The sequence below is a fragment of the Piliocolobus tephrosceles genome, chromosome 11 (genome assembly GCF_002776525.5).
Source record: "Piliocolobus tephrosceles isolate RC106 chromosome 11, ASM277652v3, whole genome shotgun sequence".
Taxonomy (NCBI): domain Eukaryota; kingdom Metazoa; phylum Chordata; class Mammalia; order Primates; family Cercopithecidae; genus Piliocolobus; species Piliocolobus tephrosceles.
The window spans coordinates 116,585,056-116,593,418 of NC_045444.1; the positions used below are offsets into that span (position 1 = coordinate 116,585,056).

Genomic DNA, 8,363 nt, shown 5'->3' on the forward strand with positions numbered 1-8,363 from the left:
CCAGTCCTGTTAGAATTGGAGGATATTCCACTTGTAATTTTTATACCTTTTCCTCAGTTACACTTTCCTTCCAACTATAGAGACTAGGGCTGTGACATTTAAGTAAAAGGGGCTATTTTGAAAAAATATGGTGTTTAGCGATCTGGGGTAATGTCGGATTTTTTTTTTAAAACTTTTTTAAAAATGTTAAACAAATCAATGTTCCAATGTTAAAAAGAAAAGTTTAAAAATTTCCCCCACACTCCTACAATCCCAATCCAGGAATCAATTGATGTTAACACTTAAATATATAATTTATCTTCTCTTACACTGGTCTCTGTGTGTGTGTGTATGTAAAATGGGACCATGTTTTTGTTGTTGTTGTTGTTTGTTTTTTTTTTTTTTTTTTGAGACGGAGTCTCACTCTGTCACCCAGGCTGGAGTGCAGTGGCGTGATCTTGGCTCACTGCAAGCTCTGCTCCTGGGTTCAACAATTCTCCTGCCTCAGCCTCCCAAGTAGCTGGGACTACAGCGCCCCTCACCACGCCCAGCCAATTTTTTTGTATTTTTAGTAGAGACAGGGTTTCACCGTGTTAGCCAGGATGGTCTCGATCTCCTGACCTCGTGATCCACCTACTTCTGCCTCCCAAAGTGCTGGCATTACAGGTGTGAGCCACCGCGCCCTGCTGGGGCCATGTGTTTTTATAAAAATATCTACATGAGTCACTTAGGATGCATTCAGTTACAGGGAATAGAAAACTCAATTTAATTGGCTTCAACAAGCAAATATATTGGTTCATATAGCTAGAAACTTCAAAAGTTAAGACAAGTTTTGGTGTTAGCTTAATTTGGCAGCTCAGAAATTTCTTTAAGGACTGAATTTCTTTTTATATATCTTTTCTGGGATATCTGCTTCATCCCAAAGCTGGTTCCTCAAGTGATGGGAACATGGCTACCAACAGCCTTCAGAAACACCTCTTCTAACCCGAGGAGTGAGTGTCTCCTCCCCAGCCACTGGGCAGAGTCCTAGGCTTCCCTCTGATTGGACCATGTTGATCATGTGCCTTGCCTGGGGCTGGGGACTGTCCTATGTCATTGGCTTAGATCTGGCTTATGCGCTGGTTCCTGAAATAAACACTGTGTCAAGAGCAAGATATACTTGCAGTTTAATGTAGCCAAATCTGGACCTATGATGGAGCATATACCAGCAAAACTGCCTGGATGTTCCCCAATGCTGTGGGGGTGGAACAGATGCTGAGAAGCTCACCCTAATATCCAATTCACCATAGAAAAAAGACAAGATATACACCAAAGTGCCCATGGCAGTTATTTTCAAGTGGTGGTATTATGGGGAATTTTTATTTTCTTTTTTATGTTTATCTGTATTTTACATTTTTGACAACAAGCATATATTACTTGAATAACTTCAAAGATAAATGAAAGCTATACATATGCAGAAAAGCTGGTATATAACACTGGCAAGTAATTAGCAGCTTGAAGGATTTAAAGCAGACGTGTTGGCGAACAGGAAATATGACTTTTCAGAATGCTACCAACGGTGCCTTGCAGAAGCTTCCAACTGCCTTTCTCTTGCCTCTGTTACGCAGTTCGGTCATTTCTACAGACTTAATCTGAGATCTCTGAAGGCTAGTCTGGCTTAAAACTACCAGTTTCAGCGGCTTGCATTTTTCTCTTCTATTTGGGTGGGGAAGATTTTTCAGTTTTCTCTTAGAGATACTTTCCCTTGTGGGGCATGATAGTGTGTGCCTCTTTGTAGAAGGATCCCTGTATGCAGAAGTAGAGGCGCTGGCCTCAGGCTCCTCCACTTCCTCTTGGACAGAAGACGCTGAGCATTTTTTCAGGAAGTGGTCACCCCAGTGGTCCCGGGCTTTCTCAGACTTCCTGAAGCTCTCTACACGGTGAATCACAGTGAGACAGTGGCAGCAGGCACCACGGAAGGGACCCTCAAATCTGAAGGCTCAAGGTCCTGGGAAAAGATGAAGTGGAGCATGCCCTTTGTTTCCTACTATTAGATGCTGAGTGTTGGAAGTTCTTCCTAGGGTTCACAAAAAAACTCCTGCCCATCTTCCACTTACTTTTTCCTGGAAAACACAACTTATTTCACTGGCAGAAAAGATCTCCGCTGTTAAAGTGAGGTAAGGATATCTCATGTCAGCGTAGGCATCTGCACTCTCACTTTGATTTCTGCTTGAAGCTGATTCTCAGCACTGCACTTTCAGAAATTTGATTTTATCTGAGCTGTGCCCTTCTGGAGTTATTATGTTGTGATGGTAAGCAATAAACTGGCATTTTAGTGTCATGATGAGAGCTACACTTACCGACAGGATGGAAATGCTCTAGGTTGAGCCATCATGCTCTTTTTCTCTTCTCAGTAGGAAAACACAGGGTGGGGGAGGAAATGAGGCCAGAAGACGGACATAAGATGGTCTTAAGGAAGCATTTTGTTTCTCCTAGTTATGTCTCCACCCTACCAGAATGTAAATTTCACAAGAGTAAGGACCTTGACTGTCTCATTCAGTGTTGTATCCACAGCACCTAGAACAGGCAGAGATATTCAGTGAGTATGTGATGAATGAATGAATCAAAGGCTGCCTAGCTGGATGGATGAATCCTTCTTTTTCAAGGCTCAGTGTCCTCTGGGAAGTCTTCTCTAACCTTTTTTACGGAGATTAGATGCCCTTCTCTGAGTGTCTACAAGTGCTGGGATTCTGCAGCATTTTTTTCATTTAATTATCGGCATTTTGGCATTTTGCACAGAGCCTGATGCATAGTAGATACATGTTAAATAAAATAATAATACTGTGGAAGCCTCATAAATGTCTCTCAGCATGTGAAAATACTTTAAAGTAGATCAGGATCTTACATTAACCAGAGCTCCTTTGCTTCTTCAATGTTGGTGAGGCATTAGCAAGTTCTTGCTCCTTGATTTTCACCGCTTTTAAGGGAAAAACCACCCTTCTATTTCCGGCCGTTATTACAATACCATCATATTTGTTGAACCCACAAAATGTGCTGAATGATTTTAGCGAATTACGTTTCTGGGACCAAATTGGTCGTCTCTTGTTGCATAAAGAGGCACTTTCATCTCATCAGCAAACCATCTGCAAGTCTTAGGGTAGGGCATGTTATTTCCAGAGGGACCTCCTTGAAACAGCACATTCCTCTGGGGTTATGTGGCTGCTTACAGCTTGGATCACACAAACGGAAGCCCCCAATCTGGTCCCCACTCAGTTTTGGCCCCTCTCTTCTATTGTCTATGGTCCTCTGTCCGCAGAACACACTCCCTCTGACAGGTGTGCTTGCCTGACCAGACCACACTTCCTTGGGGTCCAGGTGGGGATTTGCATGGCACCACTCTGAACACCCTGAAAGAGCAAATAGCTTCACGTGACCCACAGGCTTGGATTATCCAGAAATAATATTCAATGTTTTAAGACCAGTGATCCAAAGATCAAGACATAGACCAAGTGGCAAACAGATTTAAGATGAGGGCAGCCTAAAGTCTGAAAAAAAGCTAGATACTCCTGTTACATAAAATTGGCAATAACCAGAGAATGTTCATGTGGGCCTGATTCTTTGGCAGAGTTCGCCACAGCCAAGGATTTAATATTCTCTGTTAATTTATGTGGGCCTGAGCCCATGGATGTGGATGGCTTAAGTAGCCAAGGAAGTGGTGAAAAAGAAAATAGGAACTTCATAGTTCTATCGGAAAAGTCTTTGAGTACTAAAGCAACTCTCACTAGACCAGAGTGACACAGTGTTGGATTTATTGAGTGCATATTATGAGCTTTAGGCATCCCAGTCATTGTTCCCTTATCTAAAGGCCACCCTCCTTTCCCAGGGCGGGGAAGGTGCATCTTATACCCATGTTGTCACTTGGATCTGTCCAGTTGTGTTGTTCACTGAGAATCCCTGTAATGACTGGTTATTCGTGCTGTGATTGGGTCCTTCTTAACCTGCATCCTGATGGCTTTAAAACCCCAAATGACAAGTCACTGAGCCAAACCCCAAAATTGGCTAGAATCTACATTTAGCTAACTGTACCCTTCAAACACTTACGTTTCCTTACTTAGGTTCTTTGTTGGCTGATTCCCTTCTGCAGCCATCATTTATAAGTTTGCTTTTGTCAGATTTGCTGTCATTTCCTGTCCACAGTGCCAGCCTCTTTGCACAATTGTGGGTTTCTGGAGAGCCTCTTTACCGGCTTCTGTCTTCCTCAAACGGCCTTATTAACCTTGTGGTGCCCTTGCTTTTTCCAGGAGGCTTTTCTTGCTAGCCTGTGTCTGTACTGACTAGGATTCATCCCAATATTCCTGCTCTGGCTTTTCATGCAAGAGAAGGAAGACTACTTTCCCCAAATCTTCTTGGTAAAAGGAGAAAGGAACTTGCTTTTGTAGTTTTCATACATTTCCTCCAATTCAAAAAAAATAGGAAATTGATATGTTTTTGCCACCTCTCTCATAAGCCATACCAGTGTTGACTCCTGATCCATCCCCAAATCAATGTAATAAATTTTTTGAGGACAGAGACCCTATCCCATTCATCTCGGCAGGTCCAGCGCTTAGTGTAGTGCCTGACACATGGCAGTTGCAAAATATGTGTTTATTGAGTGGGTGAATGGATGAATGAGTGAGTGAATGTAGAAATGGAGAAATTGAGATGGGGCCATATTTTGAAAAATTGTAATTGATTATAAGTTATTTGCTCTTTCAAAAGTGGTTTAATGATAATATAGCTGGGGTTTTCAAAGTTAGTAATTTTCTTTGTTACTAATACTTAGAATTTAAGTTCTTTTGAAAAATACAAAATATAGTTACGAATAATGTTTTCAAAAATAGCCCTAATAACAGTAATATAATTTCTACTCGAGAATAAGTTTATTAAATAAAAAGAGAAAAATAATGATCATTTTAAAAAAATCACAAGGACAAGTTCTAAATTAGCTATTTTCTCTCTATATATGATTCAAATTTGTATGCTGATTCTAAAAGGCAAATATAAATGCTAATGAGAGTAGCCAAGAACATTAATAACTTGGCTTAAGTGGACTTTGCTATGGAAAAATGCAAGTCCATTCAAATAGTAATAGAATTCCCTGTGATAGGTCGGCTTATAACTCTGCCAAAAAAACTTTGTAAATATATCAGCTTCCAATAAGTGAGGTAAATCAATTAAACAGCAATTAAGTAAAAGTTCAAGTTAATAATCAATTACATGCTAAGTAAAAGTTCTCAGAGCAGGCAAAAGGTTAAGTTATTCCATGGATTTTCAGTTTCAGATATTTAAAATCATATAGCTTTTCAGATTTGGGGAGGCAACTTGGCATGGTGTGAACAAACACAATATGCATTATGCAAAGACATCTAATAAAGATAGAAGTATTTAATGAAGCGAATACATATTACAAGCAGATATCAAAATTGAGGGATTTCTTTTTCATCAGTGAAACAAATCACAGCATGTATAAAAGGTTAGTAAGACTAGCTGTATTTAAATTGTGCTTTGATTTAGGGAAATAGAATTAAACCTGGAAGAAAGTTCACACTAGTCTCCAATGCTAAGTCAAAGAGAATATTGAAGAGCTTTGTGGAATCTGCCAGGACTCTTTGTGGATTTCAGCTTTGCCAAGATTGTTCCGATAAAGCATCTGGTTTATGGCTAAGGAGAGGCGTGGCCTGATGAGACAGAAAGGGTGTGTCTTGTTGCATTAGGATGAGGCAGCTATCTCAATTATGCTATGAGGGAAAGCCGTTTGACTATGGAGGAAAGCCTACCAGCAGAACACAAAACTCACCATCTTGGCTGCTCTGTGTTGTGTTACAAGCTGTAATAATCTAAAGGTCCTACAAAGGCAAATTAATTCATAACTAGCTTAATAATTGCAGTAAGGCAACATTAAAATAGCTTCAGCATATTTTAGAAGTAAATGTTACAAGATGAACTCAATAGAGACAAACCAATTGACCAAAGACAAAATCCTTTCAGATGTTGGGAAATATTACTGGCAATGAATCATATGCTCAGCCACATACGGCTTGCTGTTTGCTCTTTGTAGTTTATTGACATCAATTGACCTTTGACATCTGGAGAGACAAGGAGAAAAGGAGGAAGACCATATGTTTACTGTCTGCCAGGAAACTGTCACAGGTTTTGGATTGTATAAACTCCATGACATCAGAGACTTGGTGTGTGTTGGTCAACCCCAGCACTTAAATTCATGCTGGGGACACATAGGTAGTTGGAATTCACCACTTGATTGAGTAAATGTTCATCTGTTGAGCTTGCTACTTTTGTTCCTTGGTTAGTTCTGTGCCTGCAGAGAGCTCCATCCAAGTAGAACTGACCGACTTTTACTTTAGCCAGTATATTATGATTTCTTTCTTTTTTTTTTTTTTTGAGACAGAGTCTTGCTCTGTTGCCCAGGCTGGAGTGCAGTGGCCGGATCTCAGCTCACTGCAAGCTCTGCCTCCCGGGTTCCCGCCATTCTCCTGCCTCAGCCTCCCGAGTAGCTGGGACTACAGGCGTCTGCCACCGCACCCGGCTAGTTTTTTGTATTTTTAGTAGAGATGGGGTTTCATCATGTTAGCCAGGATGGTCTCGATCTCCTGACCTCGTGATCTGCCCGTCTCGGCCTCCCAAAGTGCTGGGATTACAGGCTTGAGCCACCGCGCCTGGCCTATTATGATTTCTTATAAGTTCATTGTTTAAATTTCTATTAGAATTCATGAAATATGTTGTTACATATGACACCATTATAGTTAATATTGAACCATCTTTTTCTGAAATCTTGGAATGACCCCTCTGCCTTATTTCTCTTATGTCTGCCTCTCTCTCTCTATATATATATACACACACACATACTTTATATATATATATACACACTATATATATACTTTATACATATTTTGGGAGACAATTTAGTCTATATGTAGAGAGAATATATCTATATATACAGTATATATAGAGTAAATATTTGAGCATATATATTATATATAACATATATACTATATATAGTAAATGCTTGATCACATATATTATAGGTATATATAAAGTATAGTAAAATATGTCATTAAACTGTATCCTCTTTGTTCATATGGGTGTCATTATTACTGTAATAAGTTAGAATCACACATACTCATCATTATCAAAATTGTCAAATGAGAAGAGCTTCTCTGCCATTATTAGCAGCTACTTCTTTCCAATACTCCCCTCTTGAACATTTATTTATATTCAAGGTTTGGGAATTTGTTTCACCCTGCCCTGTCCACAAGTGGTGTTCAGTAAAGATGCATGTGCATATTGTTTTTGAAAATATGTTTTTAAACATGAAGTATTTTAGAAAAGGATGATGTTCTATTAAAGCAAGGTAGTGAGTCTCTAGATTAACGAATCTTATGAGCACTTAAAGAATGTCTGTAGACCAAAATTTTGGTCAGAAAAAAAATGGGAAACAAAGCTGGAGAATTCGCTTTATATGAAAAGAGGCAGGTTAAGATTATAAAAGCCAACTGCCTGGGAAACCAGTCATTAGAAAAACATGCCATTCTCTGTCTTCAGAAGTCACAGGATATACCTAAAGAGGCTTTGTGATTTCACCCAGTTCTCCGTGTCACACCTCTGAAGTGTCTCCAGAGGATTAACAATCACAGTGAATATTTAGTAAATGCTTGATCTTGATGTTGAGTTCCTGGTGCTCAGTAAACACTGGTTCCCTCCCTTCCTTCCTGCCTGCTTTGAGGAGGAGAACCCCAGAGCCTCATGGACTGAAGTGATTTTTAAAATACCAAATAAGTAAGTCTACAATTAGATCAGAGGAAAAGACGAGTTTGAAGAGAAAGGAGCATGTTTACTGTGGGCGAGGAGGAGGTCTGATCATTAGGGTAGATTGTAACAGCCATTTTGGAATGGCCTTTGGCCAGCAGCTGCTGAGCATTTGAACTCATTTCTGCAGTTCTTTCTCAGCTGATGTGTTCTTCCCATCAGTGGTGAGTCAGATTCTGGCCCCGACCTTAGTGGCAGACACTGGCCGACTGACCGTAAGCACCACCCCTGCCCCAAGGACCCTCCTCCCTCTCAGAGATCAGAGATCTTTCCTCCTTTAAAAATTCCACATGTAGGGCTGGGGGAGTCTAGCTGGACCCATGGGAAGCCATTCTCAACCTCCTGGCAATATGATAGTAACTGGTAGATGCTTTTCCCTATATTAGTGTGCTCAGGCTACCATAACAAAATACAACAGATTGGATGGGCTAAACAACAGAGTTTATTTTCTTACAGTTCTAGAAGCCAGAAGTCCAAGATCAAGGCTCTGGCAGTGTTGGTTTCCCCTGAGGCTCCTCTTCTTGGCTTGCAGATGGCTGTTC

At 40.3% G+C, this 8,363-nt stretch overlaps 1 protein-coding gene across 2 annotated transcripts in view; it reads left to right on the forward strand.

Annotated features, from left to right (window-relative positions):
- Positions 1-1,531: 1,531 nt before the first annotated feature.
- Positions 1,532-8,363, forward strand: part of LOC111527519 (probable G-protein coupled receptor 148) — a 27,240-nt gene continuing 20,408 nt past the window's right edge. For both annotated transcript variants that reach the window (XR_002726685.3, XM_023193871.3), the window contains exon 1: positions 1,532-2,135. The gene's annotated coding sequence lies outside the window, so the exon portion shown is untranslated. The remainder of the gene's footprint in view (positions 2,136-8,363) is intronic.